Source organism: Cheilinus undulatus, linkage group 7, assembly GCF_018320785.1.
Source record: "Cheilinus undulatus linkage group 7, ASM1832078v1, whole genome shotgun sequence".
NCBI lineage: Eukaryota > Metazoa > Chordata > Actinopteri > Labriformes > Labridae > Cheilinus > Cheilinus undulatus.
This window is the reverse complement of record NC_054871.1, coordinates 14126700-14151652: the sequence shown is the minus strand read 5'-3', so window position 1 is coordinate 14151652 and position 24953 is coordinate 14126700. Positions and strand designations below refer to the sequence as shown.

At 38.3% G+C, this 24953-nt stretch overlaps 1 long non-coding RNA gene across 2 annotated transcripts in view; it reads right to left on the bottom strand.

Moving 5' to 3' along the window:
- LOC121512229 overlaps nucleotides 1–24953 on the bottom strand; it is a 253715-nt gene that overhangs the window by 203845 nt on the left and 24917 nt on the right. For both annotated transcript variants that reach the window (XR_005992093.1, XR_005992092.1), the window contains exon 2: nucleotides 22613–22742. This is a non-coding gene — a long non-coding RNA (uncharacterized LOC121512229). The remainder of the gene's footprint in view (nucleotides 1–22612; nucleotides 22743–24953) is intronic.

The following is a 24953-nucleotide window of genomic DNA, read 5'->3' as shown; positions in this document are numbered from 1 at the left end:
CTTAAGAGGAAAATTTGATTTTAAAAATCAGTGTTAAGAGGTTCAGACTTGAAATAAAGTACAAAAGTTAATCAATATAAAAGACTATTCAAAAATTCTATTTTCTGCAGGTACATGGTGGAAGAAAGATTCTGTTAGGAATGTTTCTATTTATATAACAGCACGGTGGGAAGAACTGTGATATAACAAATGCTGTTGCATATCTATTGACCAGAGTGGTAGATAAACTGAGGGGAGTTGTTTGTGCATTAGTTCTACAAACATCTGAGGATTTGCTGAAATAAAGTAAGTTAAAAGAAGACGATTCAGAAAGGGGCAGAGACAAACAAGTTTCACTTCCACCTTTTGGACACAATTGATTTTGCTTGTTAGTTACATTTTATGTTGTTTTTGAATTTTGGTTGGAAATAATGTCATTCATTCATTGTTTAGTAGAACTATGCAAACGTCAACCTATCTCTATTTCTGTCTGAACAACTCTGATCAGCTAACATCACAAGAAGAAAAGAGTTTTGAGCTAAACACAGTGGTTAAACAGCATCATAGATTTTGCAGAGAGCTCAGGCCTTTGAACCATTGACCAGATATTGTGCGTCACTGTGATTCATGACTGGTTTCTAGAAACTGTTGTTTGATTCCTCTTGAGCAGACTTCTGACTATGATTGTGACATGAGAATAGAAAAACAGAATCAAAAATGTACTCAGTCAACAACAAAATAGCTTTGGTAATTTTGCATTTTGTTGCCCTTCTATCCCTCACTACCATCCTTATCTCAATGTATGTGCATTCTTTACTTTTATGGCAAATAACATAATGGATTAGTTATACTCATAAGTTTTTCCTGTTTTAAAGGGTTTGTGCTTATCTTCAAGATAGGAGTACCATTTTGTGACAGCCCTTCATTGCAAGATATATAGGCTTTATTTATCCCTGGTGGTTTAAAACTTTACCTTCTTTATTTAAAGTCAAGCAGGCTCCCTTTAAAATTAGTGTGAGCGCTTCTCTATCTCCCATATGTGATGTTCTGGAGAAGTTTATAGTATGTTTGACTTTTCTATGGAATTGCTGTTGTGTGTGAGTCTTAATGTGTGTGTGTTCACTGAAACAACAGCTGGTAAATAGAAGAGTCTCCTGTTCCACTCTCTCCCCTTCTCACAGCTCTGTTTCACAACAGATTTGGGGTATTTAGTCAAAATCTAGATACAGAAGGAGATTCAGGCTTGATCAAGTTAGGGAGCTTTACTAAATTACATTCTCCACCTCCCGCAGGAAAATGACACACTTCCAGCCTCTATTCATCTCAGCTCGTCCCTGTGGACGTCTTCTTTTTCTCTCAACCTGTCCTGGATGCGTCGGTTAACCTGCTCTCCATGTATCTACCTCACTCTCTGTCCATCCATCTATCTGTCTGTCCATCCAGGCCTGCGTTCTCTCACCAGGGTTTGATTTCAGGTTGAATCGACGCCCTGTAAGACGAGTCGAAGCCAGCGGCTTCGTACAGGCTCCAGGGAGGGGAGACGGGGAGCGTGGCCAAGTTTCAGCCCGGGGAGGGTGCAGTGTTCTGGGGTAAGGAGGGGCCCGGGGGGCCCCTGGGCATGACGGAGGGACGGATGGGTGGATCCACTGACTGATAATTGTGTATCCCCTGAGGCCAAGGGACATAGATCACAGCAGGTGGAGCGACTAAGACAGGGAGAGTTAACTATTTCATCCTAGCACACTTGTAGAAAGACTTTAAGCAAGGATTTATCATCGCTCTGCGTGTTTACTTTTAGGTTCCAGGGACATTTTTAGTACAACATAAGGTATTTAAGAAGTTTTTGTGCTTAAGTTTGTGTGAAAGGTTTTGGTGAAGACCTTTTTAGAGAGGATTACAGTACTACAGCTTAAGTACAACTCACATTCCAAAAACTTTAGGAGCTCTGTAAAATGTAAAAAAAAAAAAAAAAATGCCACGATTTGTTTCATTTCTTGAAACATATTAGCTCATTTTGAATTTGATAGCAGCATCACATCTCAAAAAAAGTATGGACATGGCCATGTTCACCATAGTTTAGCACCCCATCTTCCTTTTCACAACAATCTGTAAACATCTGAGAAGTGAGGAGGTCAGTTGCTAGAGTTTTGGGAGAAGACTATTGTCCCATTCTTGTCTGATGTCGGATTACAACGACTAAAAGTTCATGAGAGGGTTTATGCAGGATTTTTCATTTCATAATGCGCCAATGTTTTATTGCTGAAAGTTTGGACTGCAAGTGGACCAGTTCAGCATCCAGACTCTTGGACTGTGAAGCCAATGTTTGGGTTCTTTGTGAATTGGGTACTTGTGTTTTTGAGTTCTTATATTGTTGAAGTTCATTTTTGGGTCCTTAAGTTGTGTGGATTCTTACTTTCATATAGTGTCATATCGTATTGCTCTTTTGTTGAACAAGTTTTTTTGCTTTTCTCTAATTATATGACTCCTTGTTTTTAACAGTAAAATGTAGATAAAGTGCTTTTACTTAATACATGGGTGAATTGATGGGATTTTTTCATGTTTTTTTTTTCTGATGTCCACATCTTGGTCATACAGTCTAAGTCTCTGACTATTTGCTAGCAAGAATAATCCCTCTAAGGTCCCTATAGGATGCAGTTGCTATGGATACCACAGATCAATTAGCCTTGGCATGTCTTTTAATCCCGACTAAATCATTAAAGCTGCTATAGCTCCAGTTGGATTAACACAATTACATCTTACTATTATTCCAGGACACTGCTACCACTTATTCTCCCTCTCTTTCACTCTGCCTGTTTGACAGTCTTATAACATAAGTGGCACTAGCATAGCACACAAGCCTTTTAGACACCTAATATAGATTCAGTTTCCGCTTTAAGAATGATAGTCTCATTAAAATGAGCAGTGGGAAGTGCATTTCAGTTTAATCCTGCTTGTCAAATTAACATCAAAGAATTGGCATGAAGAGACTGAGGGGGAGAACAACTCAGAGGGAGTGATCTGGTTCCTGTAATTGACAGATTTGATGACAAAGCCAAAGAACGATAAATCAAAGCGTTAATATTTGATTTCCTGTGTGTTAAAATGTTGATGTTGGCACACAGTTGATGCGGCTAGGTATTCCTGCTACTGCACTTCTGAAAGATCACATAACTCAAATAATTAGTTTAGTGCTGTCACTTTTTAACTTTGATGTGTGCCTCACTGAGGTCTCTGGGTTTCTGGCACAGGCTCTTTTCTCTGTTTGTCTGTTGTTGCTTTCACTTCTCAACCACACATTTTTTTTTATTTTCATTAAATTGGAAACAAAGTTGGATGCAGAAAATTCATTCTTTAACTGGAAGGAACAACTGAATCACATTAGGAACAGAAAATGCTATCCTTAATGCTGTACAGCTTTTACTATTGAAATGGAGCTATCTGACATATAGTTTGGAATAAGGTGTACACACAGCTGGACAGTAGTCCAAGTGAGTTAGATACAATGTTTGTATAATTCTGGAGACGTAATACTGAGGTAGAAATTTAGCACATCTTTTGTAACTGCCAGACTTCTTCCCATAACTCCGACAGTTCTCTTAATCTGCTTTGACCACTTCAGTCTGCTGAATAATACCACACCAAGGAATTTGACTTCTTCAACTTGTTCAGTGGACACATTTTTAATGGATAGGTTTAACTGTGGCTTGTCTTTTAATTTAAAATTTGATCCAAACACAATACTCTTTGTTTTGGACAAATTAAGAACAAGCTTATTACTCTATACCCAATTAACAACCGCTTGTAGTTCCTTATCTAAAACACTCAACAAATCCTGAAGAGTTGTTATACAGAGTCCCCTTTGTCTATATCATCATTATATCAACATGATGTCAAACAGGCAACAAATGAACAACAAACCAACCTCATAGGTAAAGTAATCCGTTGCTTACATATTGTTTCTTTAATCCCTGCATGCTCTTGTCTTTGTACTGTGGTCTTTTGAACATGTGAATCACCTTGGCGCTGCAATCCACTGCACCATGATCCAGAAATACAGTATTATTCAGTAAGGTAGTGAGCACCACTGTATGGAGCAGAACCAAGGACAGAACACAGTACAGAGGGATCCTGTGGAATCTGTAAGAGCAACTTTTTCACTCTTTGTGCATAAAGTTTTCTTTTATCTTTGCCTAATTGTTGGTTCTCTGACAAGCTGCTTTGATTGTCAAGGTCTTCAACCAATGTTACCATTCTACCATAAGCCTTTCATAAAATCAGTAACTGCATTCAATAATTAGAAGCTCTACTGATGGCAGATATTCTTAAATCTATATCGACAGTGGATGGGAAGTCTCACACTAATGCACATCCAAAACGCTTTAACTGAAAGTAGCTTTGCAATTACAGAGAAGACGGTTGTAAATAGCTACAACACAAGCACAAACAGATGCAGCATGAATGCATATTTGAAAGGCTTTGCATTAAAACAAAACACAAACAGTTTCATAATGGAAACAGTCTGACAGACAATTTCCCAGAAGGGCCTGCTATGGCCTTGAACTTTCTAATGTGTGAAGCCACAAAGTGATATCTACGATACAGTACACTCAGTGTTTCACTTGCTCTCTCAACATTTTCCTGGAGTCCATCCACAGCAATCGACTGTTGGGAACATTTTCATGGGATTTATATTGATAGAAACAACCTCATTCCCCACTAGGTAGAGTGACAATGCCCCCACTTGGGTGAAGAAAAACAGAAATCTCCAGTGACACTTGTAGTTTAGAGATAAACTTTATTAGACCCAAGCGTTTTGGCTTGTGGCCCTCATCAGGGTCATCCTGATGTTAGTCTAATAAAGTTATTCTCTAAACTACAAGTGTTGCTGGAGATGTCTGTGTCCTTCAAGACTGTATTCAACTTCCATGCACCTTGGAAGTTGGTGAAGTTGTGTCAGTAAATAGGGGTGTGAATCTCTTCTTTTCAAGACGATTCAATTCGAATCTTGATTCACAGGCTACGATTCGATTCACCGACGATTCATTAAAATACAGAACGATTGGTCCGATCTGAATCGATTTGGTCCGATTCCATCCAGTACAATCTGATTACAGAATCAAAATAACTTTTTGCTTTAACAAAAATGATCAAAAAAGGGGAAAACAAGATAATTTCATAATAAGTTTATTTGATCTTATTTATAAAACAGACTAAATGCCAGGCCTTCTGTGCTAACATTCTGAAATTATGTTTAAGAAAGTTTTCATCACACCCAGTCTTACTTTGACATTAAATTGGGAGATAATTAATAAAATGAGTTTTTACTGGTACACATTCATCCTTCTGTACATGTAACTTCCTTAGCACTATAAGTCCCAATAACAGTACAAACTAAATAAGCAAAAATTAAAACAAATTTAAAGTCACGAGGAAATTTGGATAGACAGAGCTCTGTGTGTCTGCTAGTACAGGAGAACAAGGGGTTAAAATAATATTAAAAACAGTCGAATGAAAACAGCTTTCTATTCATTCTTTTCCTTTCATAATTCCCCTTAATGTGAGTATTCAGTCTACATGTAGCAAAAACATCGTTATTTCCTTTCTCTGTGTATCTGACCGTTCTTGATTGTTCTTGCATTAATACACTGGAGAACGGCTGATCTCCAGCTCAGTGAAGTCCTCTCTGTTTAATATCACATCAGTGGGCTCAGATCTAGTGATTATGTCACCAAATCAATCACTCCTAACAACACGTCATGGTGGTAAACCCCATGAAGAAAGGGTCTGTTGTTATAACTGAAGACTTCTCCGAGTTTTAACTCAGAAAAGTTTTTATGTTCGGGTCTGTTTGTGCTGCGTTTAGCATTAGCATCTTTGCTAAACTTAAGCTCAGCCGTCTCAACAGGTGAGATTTATGATCTGCCATAGTTCTTAATCGCTTTTCTCCAAAGCATACAGACGGGCAGACATTTCGAAAGTTATCCTTCCTTCATATAAAGTCCACATGACTTGATTCCTGAGGTGCAGAACTGAAAGACATTTGGGCGACAACCGGTGAAACACATCCAGCTACCTAGTGAGCACCTACAGCAAATGGAACTCTCGTTTAAAGGTAAAAGGTCACCGCAGGTCGTGCAAGATTACAGACGCTGAGCCAGAGCATGGCGGAATGGGCTAAAACAAGCAACAGAACCTCAATGAACCAATCTCTAATGTTAAAACCGGTCCAAAGACCGGTCTGTGCCGCATTTGTACTGTTCCAGGGCTCTGTGGGCCGATGCACTCAGACCGCTGATGTCAAGATCGGCTAACTGATCCATATTGGATTATCTTTACACCACTATTAGAAATAGTACACCCCACAGCTACCTGTTTCAGGAAAACAAGCTCCGTGTTCAAGGAGTGGCAGTAGATTGGGACACCCCAGAAGAAAAGTGAATTAACACTATTTCCGTTGCATTTTGAGCATCAAATAATTAAAGAGCCAGAATTTACCACATGGATTTTTTATCCTTAATTGACGAAGGAGAGTAAAAGGAGAGCTCTGTGTCTTTTGGTTGAAACTAAAGAGGATTGTAGTGGTCAAATGTCGGACTGATCCTGTGTTTCTGAAGACTATAAGCAAGCAACTGCTCTGTAACAACAGGTGCTTCAGTCAGTCTAGAAACATATTTTTCACACATTCATGCTATTGGATTTAGGCTCTCAATAACCATTAAACTATATGGCTTCTATATTTAAGCTTTTAAATCACGAGCCCCAATCTTTCCCATTTATTGCCGTTCATTTTGACTGAACACTTTCACACAGAAATGGGTAGGGCCAGCATCATTTGGGCAAAGTACCCAGATGGGTTGAAACTATCAATATCATGTCCATCAAACTACTTCCATTGTGAAGTAATTTGTGTTCATATTTTGTTTTAATGCATTTTGAATATGCAGTCGTATTTCAACTGTATGCAAAACTGTTGCTCCTGTTTGTTATTTTTTTAAGTTATGAAAAAGATTACAAACATGCCCTGGACACTTTAAAACAGTTGGTGAGAGAGCAAATGAGGAAACGGAGCTGATCCAGTATCCATTAAGATGACCCCCCCGCTAGCGCTACTTGGGCCATACATGATCCGCCTATGCATCATCATAACGGTGTGAATAGATGAAATGCTGCTGGTAAAAGCCTGTGCAGTCTCCATGAGGAGAATACAGCGTTTATTTACTGTGATCTAGAAGAATCCATCTCTGCCTGAAGATCAGCAGTGGTCTTCCTTCTGTCTCTACTACTTGAAATCTTGAGGTGTCTGACATCTGCTTCAGTTAACTTTCATTTCCTGCCTCTTCCTTGGCACATTTTGTAAGTACCAGTCTCGGCAATTGACTCCAAAACACTTTCTGTCTTTCCCTATTTATCTCAGAGACCATCCAGCAACATGAAGTGCTTTAATGCGGACTCTTTCATTTTCAGTGAGCTCTCCACGTTTACCATTTTGAACAGTTAAATTCATGGATAACAATAATAATTATATTTTAGCATTAAAAATATAATTTGGGTTAAAGAGCTTCTACATATTGGTGTATTAACCATTGCAGAAACATAAAAAATGATTTTGGTAATTACTAATGCTGTTAACTTAGGGCAGCTGTTGCATAAACCTTATTTTGGGTGGTGGTCTAATAAAGGTGTTAAGTACTGTACATTCAATAATATACATAACACAATACAATTTACAAAACACGGTCATTCATACTGCGCCTGTCTGTCTGTTTTGTTGTTGTAGCTATTTGCAGCCATCTCTGCTGTTAATACAAAGTGAATATGTATTAGTGTGAGACTCCGCTGAAACAGTACATATCTCTGTGCCAGGAAATATTACGCCAACATTGCTAAAATTTTGAAATAATAATGATAGTATGCTGGTTCATATGAAAGACTAATGTTGCCCATTAAACTAAAAATAATCACTATGACTTCTTTATCTCCTCTCTATCATTTATAAAATGCAGTTGTTGGTTGCAAGCATTCATAGCAGGGGATTTCTGCTTGGATGCTGGTTGTAAGGTAGTCTGACTCTGACTAGTGTAAAGAGTTCAGATGTCTGAAGTTCACATCCAAAGGCTACAGGAGGCAATTATAGGTCCATTTAGGAAATAAATCAAAGTGCATTAATTCTACAGGCTCCACTGCCACAAAAATCAAATCAAGTTGTTGGAAAATATGTGGCAAAATTAGCAGTATTTAAACAGAAACTGCAAATGGAAAAAGTGAAATGAAAATTCAAAATCTGGAACTTAAAGAAATAAAAAAGATTTTCATGTAAGAATGTATCATGTGAATGCATTTATCTAGCTCTCTTATAAGAACAGACCTCATTTCTTTCAACTCCTCTGACCCTGAGTGACAGTCACACTTTGTCACACAGGGAACAGCATTACTAGCCGGAGGCTTGTGTGTGAGTGTGTGTATGAAGGTAGAGGGAAGTAGCGGGGGAGGTTCAACTTAGCTTTGAAGAAGTTTCAGGTATCTGTGTGCCAGGCAGGTAGACAGGCAGTCCTCAGCCTATAGCCCAGGTACCCTGGCTATATGTGTGTGTGGGGGTGTGTGCATATAGTAGCAAGTCTCTGGGGCCGTCTATAACAGTCTCAGGGCTCTGTCTGATACATGAAGGATGGTCTCCAGCTCTCCTTTATTTGCCATTCTCTATTCTGCTTCTTTCTTTCTAGACATCACTCTCTTCTCTTGCTTGACCTCCCTTCTGTTCTTCAGTCCCAGTTCTCTTACATGTAACATCCATTAATTGAGACGGCACTCTATTGAGTCCTCCTATTCACAAAAATGTCAACAACTGTTCTTTTCATAATGAAAAACAAATGAGAAAAAAGTTATGAATACATGTAAGAGTGAAATTAGCACCAATACTGTTTTAAAAATCTCATGAGAAAATTAAAACAACTTCAGTATCAAGCACCACACTAAAACACTATTAAACTATTTTCTACATGCTTCTTTAGCTAATACAAACAGCTTTATCTGTGAGTCAAATCCTTGAACTTGCTACGTGATCATTTGAAACTTATAACAAACTTCATGACTTTTATAAGTGCTACAAAGTCCTGGTTGATTCAGCAATAAAGCTGTACCTTTGTCTGACTTTCTGTTAAACTGTTGCTGCTAAATGTGTGTTAACTGTTTCATGTTGTGCCCAGCTCATGTTTGAAAATTGTATTCTCATGAAAGCCCATCTAGGGACTATGATGCAAACTCAAATCAGCAGTAGCTAAAAACACTATGATACTTTCATGGGATGGCTGTTTTCAGTTTGTCTGTGTATAATGTGTATCTGTCCCTTACAAGTCAAACATTTTCTTTCTAATTGTAACATCCTGCCACATGGACTTGTTTCTACCATAGTTTTCTAACCAGATAGGCATTTTCATTTGCAGATACTTTAATAAAAACATGTTGCAACTAATGCATGTTCACAGCAGATGGCTCTGTAATACATGATCAAAGTGATAACAATACAGACAGATAAGCTGACTAATAACAGGATACCTGCATGTCCTGATGACAGCACAGACCGTTACAGCTGAATTATGCAAAGGGTGTTTTTCTGGTGCTGGTCTGACAACTGTTGTCTCTTACAGCTGTTTGTCTGTCTGCCCTTCTGTTCATTTGCCTTTGATCATATAGATAAAGGAAGATAGTCATGCACGAAGAAACACTCTCCTTTAACTGCATCATCATGAAAGGACAAAGTGTAACAGCATGGCAAAATATATTACAGATATTCTTGAAACTTAACTTTAATTGTAATTAAAAGTCTTCATATCATTTATGATTAGGGGTGTATTATAGTTGGTAAACAAATTCTTGATATTTTCATCAGTTCAGGCCCACAGTCCCCATGTTCATAAACTATAAACCAGCTGCCCACCACTGTTGCCTCTGTAGCTGTGGATAAAGGGTTAATGGCTACTGCCATGCCACCATAATTCCACACAACCTGATATAAATAATGCTGGACTGATTGCTCTAATAGCATCTCATGGGAACACTGCAGTGTTAATTTTGATAGCTATTTTTAATTTTGATCTCAGTCTTAATCTTTACATCCCTTTTAGTTTTAGTCACATTTTAGCTGTTTCTGCCCTTTATAGTTTGTCTAGTTTTAGTCTATAAAAAGTCCTCACATATTAGTTTTAACTTTTAGTCCAATCATTTTTTTCTCTTGCCTGCATCAGGTACCAAATCCTGGTAGTATGGTCTATACACCCTGCCAAACCTGGGGTCCCTGCTTTCTACAGCTGAGGGGCAGAATAGATACAGATCCATTGTATTTTGACAGATTTACCAACAGTGGAGTAGTATGGAATTTGAATGTCTGTCAAAAACTAAATTACTTTTAAGTCTACTTTTTGTCATCTTGACGAAAACTAATCTTATTTTATCCAGCTTTAGCAACCAAAGATCTATTTTTCTTTCTCATGGAAAAAAGCCTGTCGACCGACATTTTTAGTCATAGATTTAGTCAACAAAATTGACACTGGATTATTGTGGTTTAGTACTATTTTGATGTAAGATGCCGGGTTAAAGTTGTACACAGACTGTGTCAGGTATACTCAAATTCAACCCAAGCTGGAATGTGGATGTTACCAAGCAAGAAAGATCAAAGAACGGCAGGGTTAGCTGGCTAGCTAGCTAACATAGCTAAACTCTTTAAACACATTGTCAGGAAACGTGAAAATTCAAATTTTCACTGGTTTCCAAATATTTACTCAACGTTAGCCCCACTGACTTAGCACAACTCTTATTTGAATTTAACCCATTTTAAAATCAATCTTTTAACATCTCTCTGATAGGCACTTGAACAATATTTATGTTTACATGGTATTGGAGTGATGATTTGTTTACACTGGACAACAACAAAAAAAACAAAACAAAAGTGTAATTCATACTGATAAAATCCAATAGAAAAAAAACATTTTAGAGCAATAATAATTAAATAATGAATTTATTTGGGAGGTCTGGCTTTAATATTGAAAAACTCCTGAATTAAAAATTGCAGTACAACTGGAAAAGTGATTGGCTAATTGAAGTTTTTTCTGAAATACTTAAGGTTTTATCTTTCTGCAGCATGCCTTTGCTGGCTAGTAATTGCTTTACGAATGTATTTGCTTGTTTAAAAGGCACTTAAATATAGATCTGAAGCTTAATTTTATTCAAACTATGTTAAAACCAGGAAGGAGAAAGTACTTAAATTGTTTTTTGGCCTTTAGCTTTCGCACTTGCAAGCTGTGAGAAATAATGAGACAGGTAATCGCATACATAAACACACACAAACACAGAAACCCTGAGGCATGTTTGGTAGTGAACCAGGTAGGTTTTTGGGGTGGACAACAGTCATACTGCACCATATGGCGAATGATAGCATCAGAATCAGGTGTATCTCGTCATCTCTTTCTCACTCCGCCCTTTTCCCACTTTGATTGCTCATTTCTGTCTCTGAGCTTAAGAGCGCATTTCCAAAGACTAGGGCTGGGTATTGTTAAGAACCTCACGATTCAATTCGATTCCTTAGGTTGCGATTCGATTCGATATTGATTTAAATGCTTCAATGTCGATTCAGTAAGAAGTAGAAATACACATATAACCTGTTGACAATTTTTTAATAATTATTTTCATGCCCATGTGAACATATTTGGTAAGTCACCTCCCATTTTTTAGCAATAAAATATCTGAAAATAAAAATTTGCACAATAATAACTTATTTGTGCATATGGAGTACAAAAGTAAAAAACATGACAGTTCTGTATAAACTCTGAAAAAGTAAAGTGCATGTAAACTTAATTAATATTTCTGTCCTTGGAAATTGTGATAAACCTCACATAACATGGTTATGGTTAGTTGTTGTTTGGTCGAATGCGGCCTCCGTCCATACAACGCGAAACACACGCACAGCAACCCCCACTGGCCAGGAGGTGAATCGATTCAGAGGATTTGCTGAATTGATATTGAACTGGGGGAGGACATATTGCGATGCATCGATTAATTGATATTTTTACCCACCCCTACCAAAGACCACTCCCTTGTAATCTTTACTTCATGTACACATAGCCTCTTTAGCTCATCCTATTTCCTGTCTGAAAAATTCACCTTTTCTGGTTTCTTCTGATGTAGCCTGCTTCTTTTATGAAGAGTTTTGGGGGGGAATAATTAAGACCTGGCTACAGAAAGAAAGCTGCTGCTACTGTGAATGACATAACTAGCTTAGCTGACAAAAACTGTGAGAGTGCTTAATTTTAAAGAGCACTCTAAGGCATGTATTACTGACAACCAAATCATTATGTTAAATAAGTTGCTCTGATGACATCAGTGGTTGCAGCTTACTTAAATGATGTCTCTGTATGAAAATAATGGAAAATATTGTGGATGAAAGTTTCTGTATAAAGTCTACAACTGCTTTTAAAAGGCATACCATAAGGATCATAATTAGGCCCACAGCTATCTACTTATCAACAGTTTTAATGTTCCTCTTTTGCACTGCACAGTGCATTTCTAAGCTGGTTATTCCACCATGTATGCTTCCAAAGTCTTTGCAAACTTGGCTCAAGTTCTTCAAAGCTATGGAATGATATGGTGACCTCCAGACGTCTTCTTTAGCCGTATATTCCACAAAGCAAACACCAAATTCGTAGGAAACGGCAATGCTTCCAGAACTATCCATGCTTTTACAGTGCTGCGAAAGTATCTGCCCTCTTCCTGATTTCTTTTGTTTTTGCAAATTTTTTAAACATAAATGTTTCAGATCATCAAACAAATGTTATTATTAGACAAAGACAACCTAAGTACATACAAAATGTAGTTCTAAATGATTTCACTTATTAAGGGAAATAAGCCCTCAAAGCCTACCTGGCACTATGCAAAAAAAAAAAACTTATTGCCACTTAAACCTAATACAAATGCAAATAAGTACAGCACATAAAATCTGAAATAAAATTGGATCTCTATGCCAAAAAACTTGATTCTTCTTTGATATAGAAAGAAAATCTTTGCATGTCCTGACATGCTTTCTAAACTGGATTACTGTGATGTCATAAATGTTCATGCTTGTACCTAAACATCCACAAAGTTGTTAACTATTCTGCCTTTGACTCATTATGTGACAACAACTATTATGTGTTCATCTGTGACAACTGGAAGATTCAGCAAGTATGTGTCCTAATCTTTAATGCCTTAATTTAAGTGATATTTAGATATGCAACATCCACTGTTAAAAGACACAGAACATGACACCAGATCACAGCATATGTTGACTCGTCTAACTCTGAACCAAGTAGGACTGGTTTCCAGTACTTTTTACCTTGTTGCTGAAAACACATTGTGAAGTTAGAAATTGCTCTGGGGGTTAAGTAAGCTGTTGCCATGCAAGATTAACTGATGCTTTTCAGTCCCCGAACATTAAATCCACCCCGGTATAATTGGTCTGATACCGCCATGCCAAATACTGTTAACAATTTAGTTTTTTCCTGTAAAGACCAGGTTTTACTGTGTTTTGACCCATGTGAAAGGATAGTCAGATTACTTCTGGACACATTCCAGTGGGTATAGTATCAGCTTTTCCCTCTTGTCTGTACTTCTTGGTAAGAAGATGACAGCCAAGTGTCTGCGTCTTGGTAATTCACCGTCTCCTCCCTCCTCCTCCTGTATGTCATGTTAGTGTGTAATAAACCGCCTTCGTCTAACTCCTGTCTCTCTGTCAGTGTGTTTGTTGCTGTGAATGGGATTTAGTGTCAAACACTGAGAGCCAAGACTTCTTAAAGCATGTTCTCACACACCCCTGTCCCTCCCTAACCGCTCTACATGTGTGTTAGTGTATGTGTGTCAGGTAGGTTAATGCAGGGCTGTCATCAAAAGCCTTATCACTGTTGGACAGGATTCAGCACTCCACCTCAGTGTCAATTTAATACACAAACATGTACACACTCTCTTAGAATACCATGACTTATTTCTTGGCACCTCATTAATGTTTTCCTGAAGGTTAGAGTCCTGACAAACAGCAACAAAACTTTATTTGGTTACTTGTCAGACATGTCTGTGAGTGTCTGTAAGCACTAAGAAAACGAATGCCCAAAATATTTCTCCAAGCATGACTGAGACGTGATCCTCACAACCTCAAAAGCAGAGCCGACTTTCATCACAGCAATGAGCGTAGTTATCAAGGTCATTATTCTTGTATTTTTTCCACCTTTCTAAAATGAAATACATTTAAATTTAGAATTAGAACACGGTAAAAAGTCAAATCTTGAGTTATGTTTACACACAGGACTGAGAAACCAATTTCCTGGATGAAACTGTTTCACCAAACCATCCACCCAACTTCCTCCTGACGTAGACATTTAAGCTCTGCATGCTATGTCTCACCAAGTTTACTTGTCTGCTACCTTTATATCAACTACAATGAGAAATTGCTGCCTGTTGACAAAGATACAATAGTTACAGCATAAGATGGAAAAGACATACTAGCAAGGCAATATATGTGGGGTTTAGTTAAAACAATCCAGTCCAAGCATTCAGAGTCACAGCGACTACAGGAAGCTGTGATAGCAGAACTATCGCTAGGTTGGACTGTAGGTACTGATGATCATTGACCAAAAAAATAATTAAGCCACTGAGGTTGGCACACTAAGCAGTAGGCCTTTTATCCTGGAAATGAAAAGGTAGGCCTTAGCATTACAGCATGGAGGAGGAAGGGCGCTTGGGCACTTGCACTCACAGCCAGTGTCAGAGAATAATCATTGTCCATAACAAGTAATCAGAACAAAAGATAAACGAGATGCAGTTACAAAATTGCAGCTTCCAGTAGTGGTTCCCATGTCATTATGTAGTCCCTCATGTGACATCCAGTATTTCCATGGCAATAATAACAAAGTCATGGTTGCTCTGTCATGACAGCCACCATAGGAAGACAAGTCCCATTACAATTATAAAAAGGCCTGTCACCCTCCAGACAGTTAGTCGACTGGTTTGTCGATGAGCCGTCATCCGACCAAGATCTCCTTGGTCTGCCAGTCGCTCAAGCAAGCATGTGCATAGGGGGGCGGCAGAGCAAGTAAGAAACTATGGGAGCACACAGCTAACTGAATGGCAGGTGTGCAGTAGGAGACAGAGAGGAGCATGTAGCCCTGGGCAAGCCAAATAGAGAGAAGGACACAAAGTAATGCAGAACATGTTATATTCTGATTGTTTCACAGCGGTTATGCTGTAAATAACTTAGAAATAACACATTAATTTAGCACAAAGATGAAGGATGTTGAACTGTTGTGTCTGCTCTGCCCTCTTTCACAGCCTACTTCTGTGGCCTGGTTAATTCACTGGCCAATCAATAATGTTGTAGTAAGTCCCTTTATCACTGCATTAAAATGTACATGTACACATCAGTGTCTGTTACAGACAGATAGAAAGCACAAGAGAGAGGACAATGTCTTCTGGTCCTTAAGCCCAGCCTGCAGACCTTTTTTTCACTTCACTGATGACTGCTGATTCCAAATAAACAGATGAAAACTTAATGTTATGCTGTATTTTGTGTAAAACCTTTACCCTTTTCCCTGGCATTTCGTATTTCAAATATGCAAGTCTTTATGAACATTTCAGTTCTATCTGACTTCCTTCATATCCACCTTTTTAATCAGTTAACTGAAAGCTGGAACATGAGGATTAATGTAGCCACTTATTTGACGAACAGAAAGCACTATCTGTTTTAGTCCGTGTCTACAGGGTGCCCATTTAACAATATCAAACCTTAATGATAATATTAATGTGTACCAAGACCAGTCAAGCAGAACAATTAGAGTCACGCAGCCCTGGCGTGTTTGGCAGCTTATCACAGCACCACTACACTCAAAGACAATTGGTATTATCTGTAAAACAACTTATTACACAGACTATCAACTTAAAGAGAAAGGGAAGCAGTACACACAGACATGCACAAACACTTCTACACACACAGGTTTATCTGCGAGGTCAAACCTATTATTAACCCCAGGGGTCTGAGTATTAAACTCTTCCTCCTGACAGACAAAAGATCCACCTGAAGAGAATAACAATCACACAGCGACTGAGGAAGAAGCCTGATAGCTGCTTAAAAAAGAGAGAAAGCCACATGAAAAAGATAAATAAGCTGTGGTTTTCTCCTCCTCCTCCCCCTCCTTCCTGCCTCCTCCCACTCGCCGCGTACACACCCTGAGGCTCATGAGTTAAGCCTTAGTATCAGGTGAAGCCTGATTCGCAGTTAGCACCATTCCTATTGTTTAAGTCCTTTTATGTGTCATATAAGTTACAGAAAGACAAAGACAGGATCGAACCAGCGGAAACCAGGTACGAGAGCGAGAGAGAGGGAAGGAGGGAAAGAGAGAGAAAGCGGAAGCAGTCATGTTAATATCAAGTTGTCTTTCCATTGAGGTCAGTGGGACAGAAAGCCCATGGGCACACAATAACAAAACACATTAGCCCAGGGGGGAGTTCTTATGACAGCTAAAGCAGTAATATTGTCCAGAAAATACAGACCAAAGGACAGCATTACAGTAAAATGGCACTGATTGAATGATAAAAGCAGGCCTATTTTACTTCTGGCCATTCCTTTCACTTCTAATGATTGCTGAGATTTGGGAACAATACCGTCTCTAGTTCAGGATGTCAAGAAACTCAAGAAGTGAAATGGTCAGACTGATTCTCAACAAACCCAGCCAGCCAGCTTAGCCAGATGTATTTAGAGGTTTAAAAAAAAGTTTCCAGTAGAGTTGTTTCCTTTCAAAACTTGTTCTGATCACGTCATTGTTCACAGGTTAAATTTTTCGCTGGAAATTCAACCAATCATCCTTATCAAAGCTGTTCCATAAAAAAAGGTTTCTCCAGCAAGGATACAGCTGAATTAAGTTCTTTATATCAGACCAGCTTGTCAAGGATCAATGGTTTTAGCTAGCATTTGGCTTTCAAACACATGGAATACATGTATTTTTTGACTGTGCTAATAAACTGATTAGGCTAAATTTAACTTGAAGATGGCAATAAGAAGCAGACTGAACAGACTCTTGATTCTGAACAGTGTTATTTTAGATAGAAAATTATGGATGCTTGCAAAACCTCTTTGGAAATATTTGTGTTTTAACTAGGGATGTGCACGTTTCATGGTTTAATGTCATCACTCTAGTTGCCGCCAGAATCACGACATGGTCAAACAGAATATAGTCTTTATTGCTGGTCTAATGTAAAGGTTGGCTGTTAATAGGTCTGTTTTCCTTACTCTACTACTCAAATACAAACATGCACTGTGAACAGATAGCAGCTCATATGAACAGTGCAGTTTGGCTGTGACATCCTTTTCCAGAATGGTTAGTGGATTTTGTAAAAACATTTAGTACAGCTGCAGGAGCGAAGCTGATCTGCCAAAAGGGAGATGGATAGAGTTGTTTTTGCCAGGGATGTGTATGGTTAAACTGCAAAATCCGTGTATCAAATTAGTCGCCACAATTTTAAATTTTTTTACAAACACTGATTTGAAATCCCGGTCTCATGCTCTTTTAAAGTGTAATGAAATCTCGCACCACTAGAGGCCACTGTAGATTCAGTTAATGGTCAGAGCTTTCCTCGCCGGACGTAATTATGAGAGGCTTAGCAGTTAGCAGGTTGTAGGAACACCAGGTAAGACAGTTTTTTGAAGTGGAAAATGGAAAGAAAGTGGTATGTGGGTATGTTGGCAGCTGAGAGTTGTACTCCATATAACTACTCAACCGAGGTGAAAAGAGGCCACATATCAAAGCATGATGCTAATCTGCAAAGAAGAACAAAAGCTGGCAGAGCTAACTGCTAATGTTAGCCGTGCTCTACAGAGTAAATCAAGCTCACATCATACCTGCTGACACAATAACCCTGTGATGAATTTGACTGTTTTCTAATGAGTATCTTCTCCTCTTTAAACAAGTCAGTTAAACCCAATATAAATGGGCGTTTCGCCAAATAAAGAAATAGATGCCTGGGAATATCCTTAATTTATGCTGAGTTCAGTTCCTGGAAAAGAAGGGTGGGCTTCAAAAGAAAACTGACATCAGTGGGATTTTTGTCAGATTTTTATGTGATACTCCGTCTCCCTCATTGATTTCCATTGGATAAGCATACTCATGACTGGTAACTTTGATATTTGTAATAGTGGATGAACTGTTGTGATTGGACCAAGAGACAACTAAGGGGGTAACTTAAACAGTATAACAATATTGTTATCTTGGACACTTGCGTTTTCTTTACTGTGCAGCTCAAAAGATTTCATTAAACTTTTGTATATAGAAAGATTATTTTTCTACGTAATTTTTCAAAATAAAACAACATTTCTGCCACCACCAAGTGGGAATGGAGTAGGCCAAGAAATTTAAAAGGGGCCATTTCCAGTCCAGAGGCACGTGTCCTCAGACCTTGCTGACCGAATACATAGCTAGACAAAAAGTGGCCACACAAAAAGTAAGCATTTTTCTCAATTGTCTCTTACGTATTAAGGTCCGCTTGTGTCTGGGGCAAGACAATAAGACCTTTACATGGCCTCCCAATTGACAGGATATTGATATAGAAAGTGGCAATAAAGCTGTAAGGCTGCTGTGTCAGGCTGAACTGCCATATTGACCAGAGAACTTCTTCACCACATGTTGCAGGGGCATGTGGATGTCAACCTGCAGACAATTCTGGACAAGTTTAGCTTAGGTCTACATGTTTCTGAGCCTTGTCTTATCTGTACACTATTTGGTTAAACAGACTTTAAATTTTCATTTAACTGACTATAAATAAGTCCCCTGGGAAAATTTTTATTTCTTACCCAACTGGACTTTGTTTTCTTGATATCAGGTGGCCAGAGATGATCAATTTCATGAGTAAACACCATAGTTTTAGTCAAAAGTAAAAATACGGGGAACAAACTGTTAGTAAGTATAATAATTCTATCAATTATTGTTTGATGGCACTTTAAGATGGTATCATAGATCAGTATTATCGATGTGTCCCTGTTGATGGTGAATTAAGATCTATGTCCTGGGAAGTGTAGGTAAGGGCAGTCACATCTGTTTCTTCTATGGCAGTTAAATTCTATCTGAATATTACATAAACTGGGGATAGGAGAGGATAGGAGATTTCCTCCACCCAACCTCAGGAGTATGTAAAAGAATAAAGCTGACCAGTGGAAGGACACAAGAAGAAACAATATGAGATTATTTTTGTCCTGAATGCACATCCTCTCTGCCAGTAAGATGAAAATTTGATAGTCTAGACTTCTGTCTGCCCTACTTTAGGCCCTGTTGAGTCAAATCCCAGGACAAAGTAAGATGGGAAAGATGATTTTACACACAATCACTACAAGAACAAGCTGTTTTAGTTACACTACAGAGCTCGTCTGGCCTCTAAATTGCACTTAGTTTAGGGTTAAGGTTTGAGCAACATCAGTATAAGGTTAGAATTTAGTTATTGGGAAAAGAGTTTCTTTAAGACCCAGAACAAAGAAGAAGTTGATATAAAACGTTCAGGAAAAAGAAAACCCTCTGTCATCTCTAATTAAAGTACAGGGACATTTACTAACAGGAATCTGACTGGCAGAGAGAAACCTTGAGAGACTGTCGCTTTCTCTGACAGACAGACATGCGCGTACATACACCCTCACAAGGACAGATTCGACAGCTCTCACAGCTAACCTTGGGCCTCCCACAATTCCAAGATGCAGATCTCCAATCTCGCAGGGACGCTTCTGTGCACCTCAAGGTGACAACATACTTTCAGTGCCATGCAGCTGCTTCGATAAACACTGGGGATGGATGGCCTTCGTCATCTGGAACGTGGAGGTTGTGTTCGTCAATTAAGTCAAGTGTTGTAACTTAAATGCAAATGGAAAATAATTAGAATTGTGTTTCGCCTTTGCATGAACTTGTCTTGGCCTCTTTTATGTAAACCTACCCTCAACATGCCACTGATAGCAAATGGATGTCAAGCTCGGAATAATGCAGTGCGCTTCTGCTCCCCTGGCTGGTCAGTTTTGACATATAATTATGTTGTGGGTGTGGACAATACAGGAGGTCAGTGGTTACCACTGTCGCAGGGAGCTTTTCAGTGTGAACTTCTGCCTTTATCCTCTTATTATGGTATTCATATGTCATCCATATGTGCAAGCTATGAAATTAGACATGGAAATACAAGTATACCAGCTTTAAAATAAGGACCCTGTCCTCGGTTATATTTTTGTATTTTATTGGTATTTCAGACTTGCATTTTTATTTGTAGGTTTGAATATAGTACATTACAGTTCATTCATGCTACTTTTGTAAAGTTATCTATGTTGCTGAAGCACAGGACTTCTCTGTCATACTGTAAGAGCATTAATAGCCAGTCAAAATTCCTTTCATGTCTACATATACTTGGCCTTTAAAGCAGTCTTTTATTCATAATACCCATGCACACGGGGAGAATCTTCAACTATGTCTTCATAATACCCATGCACACGGGGAAAATCTTCAACTATGTCTTGGTATCATAGTTGATACATTTTATGCCTAGCCATTGTAACACCCCCCCACCCCCGGAAAAAATTTAGACTTTGTCTACAGGACTGCATTTACACAGTCTGATTTATTTATTTCTGGTAGGTATACAGGGACTCCAAAGATGAGTTTTCATCTTTTTGTCAAAAAACAGACTGATATAATGTTGATGCCTCTATTTGAACTTTAACAGGAAGCAAAGCCATCAAAAGATGGTTGATTATTTCTGTACCTGTTTTTAAATACTTGTCATCTCTGTCACTGGAGCGGGGGTCACCAAAACTAACAAAAACGATTTTTGCAAGAATAATTTCAGAGTTGATCATTCTGGTCATGTGAACTCCATTCGTTCATTCTTTACAGACATATACTCATAGTTATCTTGTTTGACCATTCAGATTAGAACTAAAGGTATTATTTGGTCCATATTGCCCAGCCCTAACTCAACATGAGGATTTCATGCAGTTAGAAATGTGTGATTTAATAACGGGTGAAAAACTGAACTGAAACAGAAGAGAAGGTGTGAGGTGTGACAGAGGTGTGTCTGACATTAAATCTGACTCAGTACAAGTTTGACCTCCACCTTCATTTTTTCAAGCACCACACGAGACATAACTGAAATCTGTGATCAGCGTGAAATCGTCTCATCACCTCTTCATTTCAGTTTCTAATGCCTGATTAACATAACTGATATCAATATCATTAGCGTCTTTTACTGTATTACAAATCAATATTAAGTCTAAGGTTTACCTTTGTTATTGGCATTTTCCCAACATTGTTTGGGAACACTCATCTAAGAAATAGGCTTCACTACCCTGCTCATAATAGGTAAGATCATCAGCATTACATTATATTAGATAGACAGCATTATTATTAAAGTGTCCTCAGCTTAGATACTTTATTCTTTGATTTTAACAAGTGTTCCTTATTCTGAAACATGTTTTGGGGTTTCATCATAAAACAACTCTAATCTGCACACCTTCACTTTGACCCCCAACACACATCAACCTCAGCTTCCCCGCTCTCCTCCCTTCTCTCACACCTGTCTGTGTGATCTTTAACCATTCTAAGCAGCTGTATTTTTAATAAAATGCTTAATTTACAACTCGTGAAATGTTTCTCATGGGTAAATGGACTGCATGAAGACGAGCCTCAATCATTTGAAACATTTCAAACATTTCAGGATGCAGAGCATGTGACCCTAGGTGCATGAAAATGAGCTCAGAGGGAGGAAAGAGAGAGATTATGGATGAATTTAAGAAGGCGATCTAATGTTGCCAACTACAACCTGCCTGGACAGGCCATGCACTTCCTTATTTAAGGGATGCTATACTGATACACAGTAACCTCCACTCACACCTGCCCAAATAGACATGGGTTTTTGTGTGAGGAGAGGCAGAGGAAGAGAGCTGATGCTCTAATGATCCAAACTTGTGTGACGTTACTCATCTGCTGCAACCTATCACCATTTCCTCAACTAGGCAGATATTAACAAAATGACATATGGAGACACTGTAAAAATTCATTGTAAAGTTACAATTTTATGCAGGATTTTAACGCATTATGAGAGCGAGACCTGCGGGAATCCAATATTTTGTGCGCAGTTCCCACAATCCTTTGGTGAAATTCAGGCCCTGGTGTAACATTTTTTTTCCCCATTATGCCGAAGTTTTCAAACTATTTAACCATTTTAAGTGTCTCTGGTATTTCTTATTGTAGCAACATGAAAACACTTCGTTCATAGTATATGCATATTTTTTATAAACTGATTTATATGAAATCAAAAACAACTACTCTATACCTGAACAGTTTGAAAAGACCCCCTCATACACATCATCCCAAACAGTGTTGATTTGTATAAAAAAAAAATTGAATGTCTGCAAAAAAAAAAAAAAAAAATCATGCAAAACAATAAATACGAAGTTAGAAGCAAAATGCAAAAGTGTCTCTGGGCCTTTTTGGTACAACAAATCATTTCTGCAAATGTAACTGTTTAAGGTTACAGTTAGTGTATGCCACTTTTATTCTGACGGTCTACTTTGATCCAAAAATAATCATACTTTTTTTCTTACTGTTTGATGTTGGTGTGCTTCCTCTCCCAGGGTGCTCTCTGGTTTCAAGACAGGTCAGGGTGGCATGAGAATGACCTGGCAGGTAAGGTCACAGGTCTCGGGGTCAGGTCTGGGCTCAGGTACAAGGGTCCTGTTACACATGAGGAGACAGGAGAAGGGTCTTGTCACTCACTGTCAGTAGATCACAGCACTGAACCATAACCTTCACCTGTCTGACTAATCTCTCAGCACTGCTGCCTGCAACTCCAAGGACCTGAGAAATGGATCAATATTAAGTTACTGACCTTGAGATGAGGACCGAGACTTTAAAACAAATCAGAGTTTTATCTTCATGTCTTTATAAAATCACTTTAGACTAACTGTAAAAGTGAAAAAAAAAAACCTCTGTGTATGGTATATACCTTTTGTTATGGTGAATATTCATGAATAAAAATGCATACATTTAAGTTGAAGAGTATTAAGAGATAAGTTTACACCTACAAATGAACATAAAGGACTGACAGATTTTATCAGGGCAGAGGCGACTTACACAGGCCACGCAGACAAAACCAATTTTTCTGTGCCTCACCACCTTAACCTGTCTCACCAGAGAGACTGTTTCATATAGCCATTGCATGGAAATATTTCACTTTTACCTGAGAAACGTACCATATAAAGTGTATGGGAGGGGCTGGACTTTTCAAAAAATCTTGGAGGGTTATTGGACAGATGCTCTGTCTGTCACATTCATTACTGGCCAATCAGAGCAAAATAACAAAAGGAGGTAGCAGGTATGCACAGCTTTGCTAAGTAGCATGAGCTCAGCGGTAAGGTGCTGTCACAGTTTACAAACGGTGGAGCTTGTTGGTGACTAAAACAAAGGCTGAGGTTGGTTGGGAGATGCGCAAGAACATCTTCTCTGCCAAGAGGCTTTCACTGGGGTTCTTTCACTGTGGTCTTTTCACTGGGGTTCTTTTACTGTGGTTTATTGCTCTTGTTTTAAAAAAGTAATATGAGCCAGTTTGGATAAACCTACCACTCTAGCTGCATCCAAGCTAATCACTTCACCAGCAGTTATTGTATATACTGGCTCATATACTGGTAGGGTTGGGCAATTAATCACAAATTAGATTAAATCGCAATATGAATATGGCCTGCTGCAATTTTCAAATCACAGAAGGTGCAATATTTCTTTAACCTGAACTTTGTGTCAAAATGCAAATTTAGAACTTTTTGCAGCAGAGGCGTTATGCATTACATATCATGCAGTCATTCTAGTGGCATATTTTTAGAATCATATACAAAAAATATCCTATTTTCTTCATTTCTGTATGTTTTTCTTGTTAAATATGAGAATTTTATAAAATTACTACAACAGTTTGAATCCAATTTGCAAAATGAGTCAAAATTATCACAATTGCATATTTTTTGTACAATTGTTAGCTCTAGTTTAATCTAAAACTGTGTTTGCTACAGTACAGAATGAATTATTGCTTGTTTTAGTCTGAAAGTACATGAGATGAGGAACTTGAGAGATAATCGCATATTAAATCGCAATCGCAATATCGGATTAAAAAAAAAAATGGAAACAGATTATCTTCCCACATCATTCAGCCTTAACCCACAGTACAACTAAACTGTGCCTGTAACTATCCCAAACTCATGCCAAAGCAGGTCAGGAGAGGAGCAAAAACCTCTTTCTTGCAAAAAAAAAGAAAAAAAAGTTTTCTTTGCAGTTCTTTGCTCTTGTTTTGAAACAGAAATGTGGTCCAGTTCTGATAAACCTGCTGCAATACAACTACAACTACATCGGCACCAGCCACCGCTACCAGCTTCCAGAACAACCAACCCCTGTCCATAGCTACCACTTCGTTCTCCTCAAATGGCACTGATTGGTCCAGTCCGTTCTCAGACCTAGCATAATTGGTCAAATAAAAACTTTTCAAGATGGATTTGCCGGATGAGAAATATGGAATCTGGACAATTGATCTTCTTTGTAAGGTTATTGTTACCATGTGTATAGATTGTGTGGAGCTTTGCTGCAAACAAAATTGCCCTTCAGGGACAATCAAAACTTTCTAATTCTAATCTGAAAAAGACTTCAGCTTCAATCATTTTAGATTACACTGATATTGATTCAGATATTTACATATAGTTTAGACCTAAAACTTCCGTCTTTTGAACACACTATTCAAAGACTGAAGATGAACAAATAAATACATTACATTAGTCAATAAAACAAACTTTAAATTGTGAGGAATGATGATGAATGAAGAGAAAGACTTCAGCCGATAAAGGTCTGTTGGTCCAGCCTGAAACTCCACAAACTCTTTTGTTCATATGGTCAATTTACAGCTGATAA